At 42.3% G+C, this 18,335-nt stretch overlaps 1 long non-coding RNA gene across 5 annotated transcripts in view; it reads right to left on the reverse strand.

Moving 5' to 3' along the window:
* Positions 1-18,335, reverse strand: part of LOC138492197 (uncharacterized) — a 145,063-nt gene that overhangs the window by 79,354 nt on the left and 47,374 nt on the right. For all 5 annotated transcript variants that reach the window (XR_011276160.1, XR_011276159.1, XR_011276161.1 and 2 more), the window contains exon 3: positions 18,019-18,307. This is a non-coding gene — a long non-coding RNA (uncharacterized lncRNA). The remainder of the gene's footprint in view (positions 1-18,018; positions 18,308-18,335) is intronic.

The following is an 18,335-nucleotide window of genomic DNA, read 5'->3' on the forward strand; positions in this document are numbered from 1 at the left end:
CAAGGTGACTTGGTTTCAACCCAATCACAATGTACCAGGTAATCTAGGATCCTATAGTATGTAGAACCAATGAGACATTGTACTTTTAATGACATTTACAGTAGATGTTTTGAAGGAAGGGCTTAGTTGCCCCAACTGACATTGTCTATCCAATCCCCTCTCCCCATTACCGTATACAGATATAGTAGCTATAGTAAAGTTACCTTCCTATAACCAATAGAATTGCATGCAATATTTTTAGCGTTTCACGTCAGCAATGACGAGTTTTTAGTATAAAGGATGTGATTTTTGTGAAGTTCATTGGAGTTGAAGCGAGAAGGAAGATCGAGCAACCGCTGATGTTCATAACTCCGTTTTGTGTACTTGTCATTAAACGGACTCCCTTAGCAAAACCATTGAGTTGTCATTATTGATTTGATGCTAGAGTATGAATCTGCATCCCCATCCATCTCACGGGTGCTGCTATTCCATCTTAAAGTGCTGTTTGGGAAAACCCCAGTCCTATGGGCCGGCTGGTTTCTCGCCTGCACACTTGGTCAATTCACCATGGCAACATGTGGTTGAATACTCCATGTCACCTTGCAGACTATTTACTGTCTGGAAAACAAAGCGTAAAGGATGTAGGAGGATATTGTGTTCTTCGGTACAAGGTAACATTACTTGTGCTACTTTATCTATTTTTGTGCTGAGCTAATAGGCCATTCTGCATGTCTACTCAGTAGTTTGTTCATTTTAGAAACAGAGTATGCAGTGAATCGTGCTTCGCTTTAATAGTCTGGATTGCACATTCACAATTAGCTGTGGAAAACAAGACAGTCAAGGAGGATACAATGGCACCTAATTTACAGATTAGCTACATTTGTGCCAGTGCTTCAAGTTTCTCTGTTGCAGAGTTCAGCGTGCTCATTGATTGTTAGCATTCCTGTGTGGGGGCAGGTTTTAGGGAAGCTTCCGAAGAGGTGACTTTGCGTGCTTCCACTGCGTTCAGAATGAAAACTCGGAAATGAGAGGAAAACAGCGAAGATGGCGTTTTTGGAAACCGCAATGGCGCAGTTCAATGTGCATGTTCAATGTGTATGTGCTTAGGCCAACATTATGATGTCATAATGCAAGTTATACCTACATTTACAAACCCTCCTTTTGGCCTAAGCCAACACATTGCTAGAAACAAGTGACCATGTATCATCGTCATCATCAGAACTAGAGTCATCACTATCTTCTATATTGATAGACATAAATTGTTTGATAGTGGCTCCCTGCATTATCAAGGCATTAGTTACATTTACAGGAGCATGAGGACAAGGTCTAAGTTTCATTAGTGAGTTAGAACAACTACTACCTAATGCAGAACCTAAGACGGGCAGACATTGAATGCAACAACAGAAGAAAAGTATTATCCCAATGATAATAGCCAGTGCAGAGATGATCTTCCAACCCCAGGTTTTCAGCAGATTCCAAGCCCATGTTCCTATGTCCCAATTCCCTCCAGGAACGTGAACTTCAGCACCAAGTATGCATAGTTGTTTTATCGCTTGGAACACTTTGGGGGAGGAGTCGGGTATGTACACACAACACGCGGACCTTACCATTTTGCATACACCTCTATGTTCAGCCACCATTACATCTAAGATCATTCTATTCTGAAGAGCCACTAGTCTAATTGCTTTTTGCTCCAATGTCATGTTGAACAAGATGTCAGTAGTCTCATTAATTGTATTCTCTAATAATGTAGCCAATCTCCTAATATTTCATGAATTAAGGACTTGGCCCCAAAAAGGAATCATGGCTTTTGCTACATCGCCTAATACCTGGAGGGGGTGTCATCATCTATTCCCCTCCTAGGCCTATGTTTCAGTATGTCTGCAGTGGATGTGACATAAACCCCAGGCAACAATATTCCCAAATAACAAGTGCCCTTCCGATCTTTGGGTAACCATGCATATGCCTCGCTTCCACAAACAAAATAGATGGGTCCCCCAATGTACAAGGACCTATTTTTGTTTACTAAAACAGCAGTAGTCACACATTTATCATATGTGCCCATATACCTGGATCCTTCTTTTCTCAAGCAGAATGGCACTATCTCTAGATCATGATTAATGGTGTAAGAGGAAGGGACTGCGTCTATCAAGTTCATTGATGTTTGTCCCATCAAAGTTACCAGTGGCACTATCGTTCCACTTACCAAAGAATAGGGCTCTAAAGGATGCATAACACGAAGTTGACAGTGGAAGTGGATAAATGTACCATCCCAAACCTTTCTCACCATTTTGTGATAGGTGAGAACATACCCAGCAGTTGGTTTTATTCAAGTTTGCATGTGTGGCATTCATGATTTGTATGAGTGCGTTATTGTGGTAACCTTCTCTATGTTTCAAATCATGTGAACGAAGTGTGTGAGAGTGCCCATAGAGAGGAGATAAAGTGGGGTTGGCAGTAGGCAACAGTATATTAAGCGGATGTGAACTCTCCAGGTACCATCAGACGGGTATTAAAATTATCATAACACAGGCCGCAAGCGTTATTACGATTAGTTTTCTTTGTTGACCATAGCCCTCTAGATATGGCCTTTCAAGTAGCAAGGTTATTACTGTCTTCATTTGCGCGTGCCCCAAAGATAGGCATATTGTTTAGTGTCCGACAAGAAGCCTCACTAAACAGGCTTTATACATTCATTCATCAGTGGCAATGGCCTATCTTGCTTGTAGTCTTCTTCTGGATCGATGAATGTCTGTCTTTTCCCAGCCCCACTGTTTCTCTGAAACAAAAAAAAGTTCCCGCGTCTTTGAGGGGATTAGAGGGAAAGTCGTTGGTTTCTTGTGGGTGCAGTATACAAACTACACTTTCCTAATCTAGCAGAAAAGTCATTCCCTATCTAGTTCCGTGGTCGAAGATTGTACCTCGTGACTCCAGGTAGTGTGATAGGTGAATAAAGAAACAGGATCTGAAGAAAGTGTAGAATTCTCGAGTTGTTTGGGCTCAAAATGTAGCCCCTGATCAGAATGGCCCTTGTCCACGGGCACATCTTTGCATTCAGAATTATCGACAACCACCTCCTTAATCCATTTGTCACAGGGTAAAGGCAAGGGCACTCGTTTCAGGTGCACTGCATGGATCCAATGATGTTTTCAGTCTACTCGAAAAGCCGTCTGAGTAGCCAGTAGCACCTGATATGGTCCTTTCCAACAAGATGCAAGACTGGACTTTCTTTCGAAGTCCTTCACCAAAATGAAGTTCCCAGGTAGAATGTGGTGACCAGGTCCATCGTATTTCTCAGGCAAAGTAGCTCAAACCTGTTGGTGAATCAAACGCAGGTTTTGAGTCCGTTGGTCACAATAATCAGTTAATAGCGGATATTCTATCTTGTTCTTCTTTGGTCTAGGTGTATTCCATATATTAACAGGACTCCCTATGACGATCTCATAAGGGGAAAGTCCCATTCTGGATTGTGCTGCTGTTCTCATTGATAGTAAGGCTAAGGGTAAAGCATTGGGCCATTTTAATATGCTGTGTTTACATATCTTTGCTAGTTTATTCTTAAGGATAAAGTTTTGACAAACATTAAAAAATTTAGTCCAGCTATGCCTCCTTTAACATCGACAAAAACCCCATCAAGGTGATGCCCGTGGTGAAAACCCTAGGTTTCTACCTTGACTCCACACTTACCCTTAAGAAACAAGTTGACTCACTAGCATCCACAACAGCTTACACCTGCAGACTTATCCAAGCCTGCAAACCATTTCTCTCGGAAACGAGTTGCATTACCTTGGCTAATGCACTCATTATATCCAGACTGGACTATTGTAATGCCCTATATTCAGGAGCTAACAAATATATCACCGATAAAATCCAAAGACTGCAAAATAAGGCCCTAAGAGAAGCCCTAAACATCCCTAACAGAGAGCACATCTCCAAATACAGAAGGGATGTCCACTGGTTAAAAATAAATGACAGGATCCTCCTGAAAACAGTCTCGCTCACGTCTAAATGTCTCAACAACTTAGCTCCACCTTACCTCTCTGAAAGAATCACTGAGACTCACCACCCGCCCTATGAGATCTGCCAATGCCTATACCTTGGAGATTCAAACATGCCACCGCTGGGGGCGCTAGCTTCCCAGTCAAAGCAGCGCAATCTTGGAACGCACTCCCCTTAGATCTCAGAATGGAACAACCCTACCCTAAATTTAGACGTGACATCATAAACTGGCTACGATCTAATGATTCCTGAATTGCTCCATCTTGTACTTGACGGCACTTGTTAACTGACACCGGTTTCCCTAACTTACTCAATACATTTGTTACCAGTATATTACTTAACTGCATTATCTAATTTGTAATATATGTTATCAATCCCCACCACTTATTGTAACCTGGAAGTGGCAGTAAATTTATATTTCCTGTATGCACGTACCTAACCTGCTGTGTAACTAAGCTTTAAGCCTTCTTGACCTGTCTGCGCCCGGCTACCCAAGGGTTTGGTACGCATTACCAAATAAATAAACAAACAGACGTTTCACCAAACCGGCACTTTGAGGAAGCCGTGCTGAATGGAAACTCTTATCGATTTGTAGTGACTCGCATACTTGTAGTGTGATAGCTGCTATAAAATGCGGTCCATTATCGGACCAAACTACTCTGGGTAGCCCATACTTTGGGGAGTACTCTTTCAACATTACTTTGGCAGTTGACATGGCAGTGTTATCCTTCAGAGGGAAGGCTTCAACCCATTTACTAAAAGCAGGTATCGCTACCAACACATATTTGTAGTTTTGGCATCTCTCCATCTCAATGAAGTCAAAGTGTATTATTTCAAATGGCATAGCGGGAGGTCCAAAACTACCTCTAGGTGCTGGTGTACCCTTACCAATATTAGGTTGCAAGCAAATCATACAGTTCTGAACTAGTTGTTCTGCAGCCCTGGGAATGTTATTGTTATACAAAATGGTGTTTAAGTGTTTACAAATGCTTTTTGCATTAATGTGTGCTGGTCCATGTGCCATAGTAACTATTCCTGTTACATATGCGTTGGGCAGCATCCATCTCTGTTCTTCCCGATCTACCCAACATCCCTCCTTGTCCAATATCCCAGGTCCTGAAGCCCAACTTTTAATCTCTTCCTTCTGGGCTTCAGCCTTTATCTCTTTCACACTACTAATGCCCTCCTCCATCACCCCAGTTTCAGCAATCCATTTAGTGGAATCCAACACATTCATCCGTGAGTGAGGGTCAGTAGTAGTCTGTTTTAGCTATTTTGTCTGAAAAGGCATTTCCCTTTCCAATGTCGTCAGTCACCCTCTGGTGTGCTGTGTGTTTCAATATAGCTAGTTGTTTGGGAAGGGCTAATCCAGACAATAGTTTAACTATCAAGGGACCAAATGCTGAATCTTTGTACCGTGAGATGTTAAAAATCCTCTATCAGCCCATCATTTACCAAAGTTGTGAGCGACTCCAAAGGTGTACTGACTGTGTATATGCTAACGCTGAGCCCTTTGGATATCTCACAAGGTCTAGTCAAGCCAACTATCTCTGCAGCCTGGGCGGAGTTATGTGGAATCCTTTTGCTTTCAATAATGCTATCTAAACTGGTGATTGCATAAGCAGCAGTAGAAGTGCCATCAGGTAATTTTAAAACAAGAGCCGTCACAAAACAGCTCTCCTTCTGGCGATGTTAATGGTGTATCGCTCAGATCGATTCTGCCTTTTGTATCTTGTTCAGTAATGTACAGTCAGTCATGGGATGCACTATCAGTGCAATCCTCATTTAAAGAAGGCAACAGTTCAGTTAGATTCAAAGAACAGCATCTCTTAATTTTGATATGAGGTGCAAATAAAATCAATTAATACCTCGTGAGTCTGGCAGATGTGAGATGCTGAGTCTGTGTTCTATTTAACAGAACATCCACTGAGTGGGGTACCATTACAGTCAAGGAGTGACCCAAGACCATACCCTCACATTGTTTCAGTGAGGCGGCAGCAGCACCTGCAGCCCTTGGACATTTTGGCAAAGCACATGCAACAGGGTCTAACATGGAGGAAAAATAACCGCACGGTCTACTTCTTCCCCCATGTTCCTGTGTCAACAGCCAAGGCACACCCATCCCTCTCATGCACGAACAAAACAAAACCCTTTCTATAATTTGGTGTGCCTAAAACCAGCGCTAAACGTAAAACGGTTTTGAGCAGACTAAAAGATTTGTGATAATCTGTATACCCAGGTAAAGGCATAGTTGCATACTTTCTAGTTAATGCCAACATTGGCTTAATCAAAAGTGAAAGATTTGGAATCCATTGCTGAGAATATGAAGCCATGCCAATAAAGGCCATAACTTCTCTGCGTATTTGGAACTGGCATACTAGAGATGCTTCGTATACATTCAGGTGCAAGCCGTCTACCTGCCTTTGACAATATTGGAACTTTTTCAAAGAAGCTTTATGGCCACGTTCAGCTAAATGCTTTAATAATAACACAGTGCCCTCCTTGTAAGCGTCCTCGGAATCTGCAGCTATAAGTAGGTCATCAATGTACTGTATCAATGTGCAAGTAGGAGGCAATTCGAACTGGTCGAGTTGTTCCTTGAGTGCTCTACTGTAAATACTAGGATTCTCAGTGTATGCCTGTGGTATACGTGTGAAAGTAAAAGAGCGTCCTCCTAGCGAAAATGCAAACAAGTATCTGCTATTTGGATGAATGGGTATGCTAAAAATGTATTCTCTTTTTTGTTATTTCATTTAGTTTATACAAACTTTTTGAAAATGTAAGAAAGAAAAAAGAAAATAAAGAAAAAAATAAAAGCACATAGAACAAAACTGTCGCTTTTTGTCCTACTTTTACAACCTTTAAAATGTTCAATTCATTCTACTCAATGTTACACTAATAAATGACTCTTGATTCCTTCCATTAGATCCTCATAGTTCCTTATCCTCTTAGTCTCGAGCTTCACTGTTCAAGTATAAGGGCTTTTCTCTAATTGGATTTGAATATGCTCTAAGCGTCTCATCGTGCCAATCATCAGCGCTTTACTTTCGCCATTATGAAGATGTTTCCACCATTCTTCAGAGTTGTACGACTGGAATGAACTTTTCACTTTCCCCAAATAGTTCTCGCGTTGCACTCTCAGTTCCGTACAAGACAGCACCAGGTGTTTTAAATCTTCATCTTCTTTTGCACAGAATCTGCACTTTACATTACTTTCAGGAATCGTCCGTCGATGTCTTAAAATGTCTTTCGTTTCAAAGATGTTTAGACGGAACTTTAGGAACAGCCTTCTCAAACGGCTACAAGGTGATAACATTAGATATTTTGAAAGTGTATTAAGTTTTTTCGCTTCAGGTGGTGCATTTTGCATGGATTTATGCGCTAATCTTTGCTCTCCTATGTCGATCCAATCTAGATCCAACAATTTCCTTTTTACTAAATTTGGATTGTACCATAGTAAATGCTCATCCATTCCTAATTGGTTTAGGATCCCTTTACATTGTAGTTTCCATTCGTTTAACACTGATTTTCTTTGCGTCTTCTCATCCGTCAAGATTTTAAGAGGAGGGAGGTTTGCGTCTTCATGTAGTTTCCTAAACAAGGCCAACTTGTTCCATGTGATTCTCACATTCAGTGTTGAAATCCCTACTTCGTATAGTACATTGGCCGTGGGCGTACTTTGTGGAATCTGAAGAACCTTCTTCCAGAATAATCCTTCACATCGAGACCATAGTTTATGGTCGCACCCGAACATGTTCTCTGCACCGTAGGTTAAGATCAGAGATACTTTGCTCAGGAAAAATTTCCTTACTGGATCAATAGAGAATTTCCCATACCTTTTTTGAATTATGATGGCTTGTGAAATCAGTTGTCTGCAGCTGTTTAGGAGCATTTTGGTCATCAGCTCTTCATTAATACTCGAGCTGATGATTGTTCCCAAGTACCTTGTCTGAGGTACTTTATTTAGCTTTTTCTCTCTGATCGACCAGCCTTGTTTAAAATGATTGATTTTTCTTCCTTTTTTGTTTTCAAGTACCAGGATTTCAGATTTGGCCGCATTGATCTCCAATCCGAGATCTTCTAGGAAGGTTCTTAGTGCTGAAAATTTTCGTTGGAGGCCAATTGGTGTATGATCTAATATCACCATATCATCTGCATACATGATATGATTGATCTTAATTCCATTGATCCGTGGTGGAAAAGACACTACATTTGATAGGGCGGTACCAACTTCTGATATGTAGAAGTTGAAAAGGGTTTCCCCTAATTGGCACCCTTGTTTTACTCCTCACTTTGTTGCTATGGGGTTTGTTAGGTTCCTTCACTGTCCTTCACTGTCCTTCCTTCACTGTCCAAGCGGACTTGGATGTAAGTGTCCGAATATAGCTCTTTAATGGCTTAGATCAGGCTTAGATCAGGCTTAGATCAGGCTCTTGCTACACCCCCTTCTCATAAGGTTGTTCCACAGTGTTTTTTCTGTCCACCCCGTCAAACGCATTTGCCATATCAATAAATGCGAGATGTTTTTTTACCGGATCTAATTGCCTCAATTTTTAACAGGTTCAGAATGAACAGATTCACACCACAGCCTATACCTTTGACGAACCCAGTCTGACGGTCGTCGTAGATCTTCTCTTTCCGAATCCATGTTGTAAGTTGTGTAAGTAATTGTGATGCAAACACTTTACCTACTACGTCGAGCAGAGCTATTGGTCGATAATTTGCGGGGTCTGTGCGGATTCCTTTCTTGAAGATGGGGACGATTATACCGGACTTCCATGTAGAAGGTACTCTACCTTCTTTTATTATTAATTGGAACAAGATGTCGCAAAACTCCACCCACTCTTCGATGTTCTCTTTCAGGTCTGCATTTGATAACCCATCAGGCCCTGCGGCACGTGAGGCACTGCTTTTTATAATGGTTGCACGGATGTCTTCTTTATCTATTGCAATTTCCCACGGGTGGCTCCACTCGAAATTTGTGGTACTTGGGGTTAACCTTTTTTTAAATAACTTTACATAATGCCTTTCCCACTCATTTTCGGTTACCATATTTGATATCGCTTTTTCGGGGTTCATTGCTTCATTTATTATGGCCCAGAAGCCCTTGGAGTTCCTTTTGTTTAGGGCCTTCAGCATTTGTTCGGCATCCCGTTGCACCATTAAGGCTCTATGCTGTTTATGCCAGTTAGTATATCCATTCTTTGCCTTTTTTATCAGTGTCCTTGCATCAGTCATATTTTCAGCGCCAATTCTTCTCAGGGCCTTCCTTAACACTCTTTGTTGTTGCAACTTCAGGATCATATTGGTGCCTTTGGTACCTAGCTCTGTTCAGAGTGGACTTCTTTTTAGTTTTGAAGATCTCTAAGAATTGTTGGTATTCAATCGGAATGCACCCACCAAACCGCTGATGTTGATGCAACGATTCTGTCACTGCCACTATGTCGGCATTCTTTACACGCAGTCTGTTCTGTCCCGGAACCACTGAGATTGGTTGTCTCCATTGCTTCCGCAATACTGGATTATCCATCATCCATTCCATTGAGACGATGTTGTGGTCACTTTTAGTTGTCTTGAACACATTAAGTGTAACACTGTCTTGGACTAGGCTATTCGAGACAAAGATGTAATCTAATATAGATTTTTGTCCTCCTCGTTCCCATGTTGGCTTTGCTGGGATATCTCCTCGAGTTGTTCCATTTTGCATTATCAAATTCCTGTGCACCATTTCGTCAAGCCAGCATTCACATTTGTGTCTCTCCTTAAATTTTGTGGGATTCTTTATTTGAGCAATTTCTAGTAGGTTCATATTGAAATCACCGCACACAATCAGTGGGGCTCCCGGGTTATCGCATTGGATGCTATCTATGGCTTCTAAGAGATCATCTTCGAATTTTTGGTGCGTTTTTGGTGTTCAGTTCCAGTAAACATTTACGAGATAGATAACTTGCTCCTTTTTCTCCATCTGGTTTACTGAACCTACTCTAATTGCCTGCAGAAAAGGCGAAATGTTTGATGCTGATATAATTCTCAGACCGGATGACCTTTTAATGAGAACTAGTTGGCCAGACATTGGGCGGCCTTTTTTTTGTCTAATGGCTGGATTTAGTGCAACTTCGAAACCTTCTACGCATGGTGTATTCGCGAGCCACGTTTCTTGAAGACATATCACATCAGCCTTTGCCAAAATTTCAGGTGTTGAGTTCAAAAGGTGAGAAAAGCCTCACGTATTCCAGGAGGCTATCATCACCTTTGTCGCTTGCTCATGGCATTAACTCCTCGTTGGGCTGTTTAGAGTTTTCGCGAGCCAGGCCCATTTATCACCCCCATCTTCCGGGGCGTTCATCTTCTCAACCTTTGAATCCGTTGACTTTACCATCTCACGGTTATCCAGTTTTTTTAAATTCTTTTAATCTTGTCACAATCAACGGGCAGAGACTAGTTTCAACTCCGACCTTCTCTTTCGCACATCACACATCTGAGCCTCTACTCTTCCGTTTGTTAGCACGTGGGAGCTCCCCAGTGGGAGGATTCCTTTTTCTGCAGGAGGATTGGAGCCTGTAGGTTTTTCGGTTACTTCGTCCACCAGCGCATTGTCCACCTCGTAGACTAGGTACCCGGCATCCCACAGCTGCCTCTCGCATTTCATGACCAATTCCTTATCCTGCCTGTCTATAATGTGTAATAGTACAAATTTCTGGTTTGCATCTGTTATTATTTCGACTCGATCGATTCGGGCACTTTTTATTGCTCTTAAACTGGGAATTTTTTGGAATAGCTGCAAGATGATATACATGTTTTGAGGCATATCACTTTTTCTGATTTCAGTTTTTTCTACCAGAAGTCTGAACGCCTGGCGTCCTGCAGGCATGGAGGAAATGTTATTTTTGACAGGACGTTGTTGCTGGTTCGACTTCGATTGGTTATCACATCCAGCCCTCTCTGAGTTTTTTACGGAGTGCTGAGATGATTTTGTGGGATCAAACTTTGCGCTGAGATCCTGCACTGAATCATTTATATTCTTCATTGGATCTGATATGCTTTTCTTCGTGGATTCAGCTTTCTGCATACTTATATCCGTTTCTCCTCTAATGTGTAGTATCTTTGTGTTTCCTGAGGCTTTGCACGATCCTTGTCTTTTATTCCATTGTTTTTCTTTGGAGTCCTTGCCCACGAAAAAACTTGTTTACCTTTTGGTTGAGGCCCGCTCACTTTCTCAAGGACTTTTAAAGGCGTCCGTGGACCAATTCCGTCCTTTGTGATCTCGGCATTGACAACTCTCTCGTCACCTTTTTGATCGGCCTCCTCAGTGTTTTCAGTCTCCATTTCATCTTCGTCAGGTGAGCTGTACGTTGACAGGTTCAGTAATTCCTTGGTCTCGGCCTCATCATCTTCTATCGCCAGAGGAATATTCTGACTCCTTGGGTTTATGTTTGATCCTGGGACGGAGACATTGGCTTCGGTTTGAGAGTCCAAGGGTCTCAAGTTCTGTTTCCACCATGGCATCGGCACATTTTTGTTTACTCTTTGTTAGTTTTTGCTCAGGGTTATTAACTGTGATGTTCAAAGCTTTAATGTTTCTAAAGAAATTTGGAGTTTCTCAGCCTTTGATTCTTTTGGACTTGTTGGTTTTTCGATTTTTTTTTTATACCTTTGCTCAGCTTCTGATCGATTGTCTTTTTTTTGTTGGCTTTCATACTTTTCCCGTTTTCAAAAATGTCAAACCACTCTGCTTCATTCTTTTTTGTAGACGCAACTTTGGGGTCGGTCTCCACACTCACTGAATTGTCCTCAATGCACTTATCGGACTGGGTCAGATCAATTGTCAGAGAATTATCCCTTTTTTCTTTCTCCGTTTCAGTACGGACTATTTCTTGTGGGTCTACATTTGTTGGAAACGTCATACAAGTGGCAACTAGATGCGTATCCGTATCTATAGGGATACCATTTTCCTTGAGACCTTTCTCAGAGGTATCAATTTCTGCAGTGCTAATTGTCAGCTCTTCTCCGTAGCTGCAATAGTCTTGTTGTTTTTTGATGTTTTCTCTTGTTGTTTAACACCTGGTGCACTCATGCTATTGTCAACGAGCATCCGATCTTTAGTTATTTCTGCTCTTGGATAGATGCTAGAAGGCTGATTTGTAGGGACTGAGGTATTCTTGTATTCACGTTCATTTTGTAGCAGCGTCAATGCTTGTCTTGTGACATCTGCTAAAAGTCTTTTGTCTTCAGCTGAATTTTTTAACGAATCTTTCAGGGCTGTTAAAGAGATTTTGTTGCCTCTTCTTGACATCACCACCTGTGCTGTCATGTCTGTTAAGTCTGCCTCTAGCTTTATCATTTTCGAGTTGAGTAGTGCAATTAGCGTGGTTTGATCGCGACAATTCTCATTTAGATTTTCGTATAATTTCATCAGGGGGGCCACAGCTATCGTTGTTGATGACATCAGGATCGGGCTTAATTTTGTAGCAACTGAATCCAGCAAGGTGGGGCTGATCTCGGAGTTTATTTGCTCGTTAGCCGTTATAGAATCCCCGTCCAACTGACTCTCGTTTTGTCTTTGCTCAGTTTTCTCATCGCTCTCAGACTCCGAGCATGGAGAGCAGTTTTTATCTTCACTCACTCTTTTGGGTGGTGTGGAGGCTTTCGTGGCACTCCCTCCTTTGAGCGCTTGTTCGTGCCTTCTGTTTCAATGTCAGAGCTTATATTTCTTCTGTTCCTCTTTTGTGAGACAATGATTTCATCATTTCTTGTCTCAAAGGGTGGAGTATCGGCCACAAGTCTCAAGACTTCACCGATGTTCGTGTCACTGAGCAATCTTCGCTCTGCTTGTGGCCGAATTCTCCCATTCTCATATGTTTGGGAGGATTTTCGTGGTTGTATTATTTTGCAGTTCATCTCTGCAAGATTTTTCAGTAGTTGGTCCGCAATCTCTAAGGAGTCCCTTCTAGTTGATAATTTAGACACATTTTGTACATTGTGTGCAGCACTCCTTTCATTCCAAACCTCGGGATTCATCCAGTCCTCACTTAGAACTTTCGATGGCCTAACAGAGATTGCATTCTCCTTCATTACTAGCTGGTTTGAATCCACATTCTGCTTCAAATTAGGTGATGGCAAGTTTGTGGTCATTCGTTCAGGCGTTTTATTTTCAGGTTTATGCATTGCTGCCACTCTTAGCCACGCCAAGAGTTTTAGTGAAGATCCAGCTTTTGTTGTCTTTTCCACAAATGAAGCACTTTGAGAAGGTGACAAATCCTTATTGCACAGCTCCTTCCCACGCTTTGCCTTATTAATTAAATGAGTCATCTCTGGCGATGTATGTTCTTCAATAGGACTTCCTTGACAATTTGTTTCTTCTAGTCCCAGGTGGTTTTTCTGCTTTGGGCTTGGGCTTGTATTATCTTGCTTTTTGGGGGATGACGGGGTAGGAAAGACGGCAGTGCTCAGCTTGAGCGCCCTGTTCTCGCTGAATGTATCGGAAGGCAAACATTGCCTCTGATCGAGTTGGAAAGGGGAGGTTGAGCCGGGACAGGGGCTCTCCTCCTGTATATGATATATCATTACCAGACATATATCTTTTCCTGTGCTTACAGCGCACACAGCCCTCAGGGGCTCCATATGATTTCTCTTCTTCACCATTTGTTCGTCCACTTGTAGTGACTGAGTGCTCATACTTTTTAGATGTTCATTAGGGGCTGACCCATTTACATCATTCACTCTCTCCCTCTGACTCGTTGCCGTACTTGATCTGACATCCTCACAATCCGCCATCACACACTCACTCTCGTTCTCACTCAATTCTATGCTGTCGCTGTCATCGCTCACTTTGCTGTCAGCGTGCAGGGTTCTATTTGTGACCGCTCCGGTCCGTTTCACCTTTCGACCAGTTCGTATGCCCGCATGTGCCATCATCGCTTGGCGGGGAAAGGGTGAGTCAAGCAGAGTTGCCGGGACAGCGTGTCTCACTTCTCCATGCGCGTTCCTTCCTTAAAAAGCCTGTAGGCTTCAAATATTTGCAGTTTCTATATCGCGCTTGGCCTGAGCCTGAGCTTGGGCACGGGTATTCGCAGTGGCTCCAGTCTGCATTTTAGTTCGCTCGCTCGCTCGCACTATTTTCAATCAGCTCGTGTGCGCTCTTACCCGAAGCTTCACCTGTGAGGCAGGTGAGTGGAGGCTTGAAAGTAGATAGAAGATTGCCCGTTTGCTCACTGATATTTTTACCGGAGTTTCTGTAAAACAGTTCGCCGTACTCCACGATCCCCTCGATCCCCACGGACCACCAGGGAACACAGGAATCGCTCGGTACACTCCGCTACGCTCCGCTTGGAGTGATGGTGGATCGAAGACCGGGATCAAAGAGGTTACCCCTCCACAGTCTCCCGGTCAGTAGTCACACCGTCAGCGCCAAACAGCCGCACAACAGCCGTCGCCCTCTACTCCTGCCGGGCTCAACGCCGCGAGGGTGATTGCAGGTGGGTTTTAAAGGCTGTTCTGGTCACGTGATATTTCGCCAAGCTCTGCCCCCTCCTGGAAACGAAGCTGCAGGCAGTAAGAGTCCTGAGTGACTCGAGGTACTGGGAATCACTCCAGGTCCAATTTCAGCAAAAACGAGGTGTCCTTGCCTGCATGTATTCTTCAAATCTATTACGGAAAAATTTGTAGCCATAGCAGGAATCTTAGTTAAAATGGTGGTGATGTCAGGCACAATGGGAAATTGTGGTGCTACCACCTTGTTAATAGCGCACAAATCAATAACAAAATGGTAGTGTAAGGCTTTATCACTTTTCTTATATACTGGCAGAACCGGATTATTACATGTACTACCAGAAATTTCTTCAATAATGCCTCGATGCATTAAATATGAAACAATACTTTTAAGCGCCAGTTCACCTTCTACAGATACTTTATACTGTGGAATATGTGGCAATGTAACACCACATTTTAATACTATTCATAGAGGTTCAACATTCAGTATCCCTATATCGTCGTTTACTGCCCATAAATGCATAGGCACTTGTAGTTCACTCGGTAAAGGCGAAGTCATAAATTGTGAAGTGGAATTCAGCTCGGGTGAAATGGTCAAATGTACTTCATCTGGCGAACAGTAAATTACTGCATTGAATTTTTTCAACAAATTTAATCCCAGAAGATTGTCGCCACAATTTGTAGTCAACAGAAATGGACATGAGTCAGTGAATGGACCCAAGGCTATCGGCACCGGTCGAGAAACTGGACTCACTAATGGAGTACCAGAGAACCCTACAGAAATCTTATTCTGCCCTGACAGTGGGATATCTGTAACCTGCATATAGTCAATGGAAAACCTCTGTGCCCCTGTGTCTACTAGAAAAACATGCTCTCTATTCCTGACTTTAATTTCAATGTAGGGTCCTTTCTGATCTACGGGAATAGGACTAGGTTCCAGACTCTGCCTCGGGCTGTCCTAGCAAAACAAAACATCATCAGATGTGAATTCTTCAGTAAAATAGGAATGCAAATTGGTGTCAGAAGCATTTGTAGTACCAGTATTCTGGTTCTAACCTCCCTGGATATTTGCATTATTATCCTATGGCTGGTTCTGTTGATTCTGAGCAAACTGATTTCTATTCAGACCGGGCATGCCATTGCATACTCTCGATCTTCTACCAAGCATCCCATTCGCTGCCCTTTGCTGGAGGGTCGGACACTGTGCCCTCCAGTGACTTTCTTGCCTACAATAGGCACATTGGTTTACATGTACTGGCCCTGTTTGTGGCATGAACTGGTTTCTTGATTGTGCATTTCCATTATTCCCATCGTGCCCCTCTAGCAATCTGTCGCAGAAGTACCCTAGTTTTAAAATCTTCTTTTTTCTTCTCTATTTTCTCTTTATTATTCACCCTATTTTCATAGTATTGAGCCATATGCAAAACATCTGACTGATATTTCACCTGCCATGCACTTTCAGAAGCAGTGATCTGCGACTGAATGTCCGGCAGTAATCTTCGCACAAATTTGTCAACAAATATCTTCCCTGGCTCTGTACTCAAGTCTTGGCCACTAAAGTGTCAAAACACTTGTTCAAACCTATTAAAGAACTCAGTTGCCCCCTCCGTTTTTTCCCCTGCATACATGCAGTGAGTTTATCCCAAATAATTCTCTTCTCAGGCACTAAAGTTTTGAGTTTAGTCACTATGTGGTTCGGTAACATTAATATGCATTAATATGCTCTGCAGTGGTTTTTCTCCAGCTTGCCTTGATTTATCAGCTAATTCCAGGGAAACCCATTGTAGCTTGGCCGTCTATGGTCCTAATTTGCTTTCATGAAAGTGTCAGCAAAATTACAGGGAACAGTAGATCAATATCGCCTAAAGTGAAAACTGACTAATTCAAAACTATTTCTTAGTAAAATCCTGTAGGATTCTATCGAATATCTGGAATTGATTGCTTAAGGGTGTTTACTTCCTGTCGTGAAAAGGGAAATGCAATGAGCTGGAATAGTCGTGGCAGGTGCTCCCCCTACAGCAGGTATTTCTACCTTTGGGACAAGAGTTGGAGGAACCTCTCTCATAGGCAATAGCATTGTGGGAATGTTCAAACGTTTATTAAGGAGCAAAGCCAAATCGAGTGATAATGAAGTTAGTGATATGTCAGCAGGAAACTCATGATTATAAATTAGCATAATGCCAGCAGGACAGCACAAATTTTTCAAACATTCATCTTTAAATACTCTACCATAACTTGCAATACCCACCTCTGCATAGATAGAGAATATTGATTGAATGTGTCATGTACTTCAATGGGTGTAATGGAAGCGTCTGAAATCCATGTAAGAGCGTTTCTTGTACATATGTGCGTTTGTTCATTGACTATTTTTGAGAATGGCAAACATTTCTTCTGCACATACAATGCTGATTGTGTGCCTTTGTCTAATGCTATTTGATGCAGACCGTCTAATTAACGTTTATAGAAAATTAGTTTCGACACATGGTTGCGCACTTTCAGTGAAGTATCTCTAGTACGAGACAAAAAAATTCAAATCCTGCAATTCTTGTGGTACTGTTGAATCAGTTAAATTACCCCAAACCTCTGCCAAGTATAAACCCATCTGTTCTGTCAAAATCTTTTGTTCGGGAATACCCCCATTGTCTGAGAAAGAATGCAAAGTTGCTGCCTCGTCACCCCCTTCTATATACTTCTTTGCCCAAGTCCGTAATTCCTTCTTTCATGCAGACGATCTTGTGCTATGCGTTACAATTCTTGGATCGTCAACAGGATTGTCATGTGTCAACAGTGGAGTCATAGAGGTGGTCGGTAATGAAAGTAATAGTAAATCGTGTGGACTGGGAGGCAAAGGAAAACTATCAGAATGTGTAACTGGTGTAGGCAATGCTGGTTGCAGTGATACGTATGGAGGTGGTGCGGTATGAGACGTTCTCCTCTCATTTAATTATTAATTCAACCAATGCATGCAAATCTTGTGATGGATATATTTTCTGCATCTCTAATTGGAAAACCCTATCCATTTTCCTTGTGACCTCTTCCTCTTTTTGCTGGTCATATGCTAAGGCTTTGCCAGCTTGTGTAATGTGTTTGCGTGCATGTTTCTCTCTGCTTCTAAGACGTTGCATTGCTTTTTTCCTCCAATCCCTAACAACGTCAAATGCCTTCTTTTGCAATGGCAAAAAAAAAAATAAAGAAGGTCCTGCCTTCTTTTGCAATAGTACAGTTTCTAAATGCCCAATTCTCGCTATCTCAAAACTCCCCAATTTTGGCCACTGAAGTTCCGGTTCATGTCTGGTTTGACAATGCCGAATAGTATTAAACACTACAGCTCCTATACCGTATTTAATGAACATATCATATGCCGGCGAACCTGGCAGTGGCGCTATGTTGCAAATAATTCAATTGTCTTCCTCTACAACAAAGCCTTGCCCAACAGAATGACAATTTATTTAAGCCTGGCATGTCTAAAAAAGCAGTTGTACCAGACCTATATTTGAACGCGTTCAAATCAAAACATCATCAGGCAGAGCACCGTCAGTTTGAAAAACTCACCTGATTCCAAAGAGATATCTCCCATCAATTCATTTCAAACATTGTTGTGGCTGGCCGTCTTCCCAAAAAGCCCCTCTGCTGTGAGTCTCTTGCTGCTAGGACCTCTAGGTGAAGCGTGACATCCAGAGATCGCAAGCCTCAGTCTGCTGAGAAGTCGCGTCTTAAGATGTGCAGCGGCCCCCGATACTCCGATCTCAGTACATCCACTCCGTCCTCGCCAAGCGATGGGTCCTGGTCGTAAGCGCCCACGTTCCGGGTACCATTCTGTTAGTCAAATAATAGGAGGCTACTGTAAAGCAATGAAGACACCAGTCACG

Source organism: Ambystoma mexicanum, chromosome 10 (genome assembly GCF_040938575.1).
Source record: "Ambystoma mexicanum isolate Mex_15411 chromosome 10, UKY_AmexF1_1, whole genome shotgun sequence".
Taxonomy (NCBI): Eukaryota; Metazoa; Chordata; class Amphibia; order Caudata; family Ambystomatidae; genus Ambystoma; species Ambystoma mexicanum.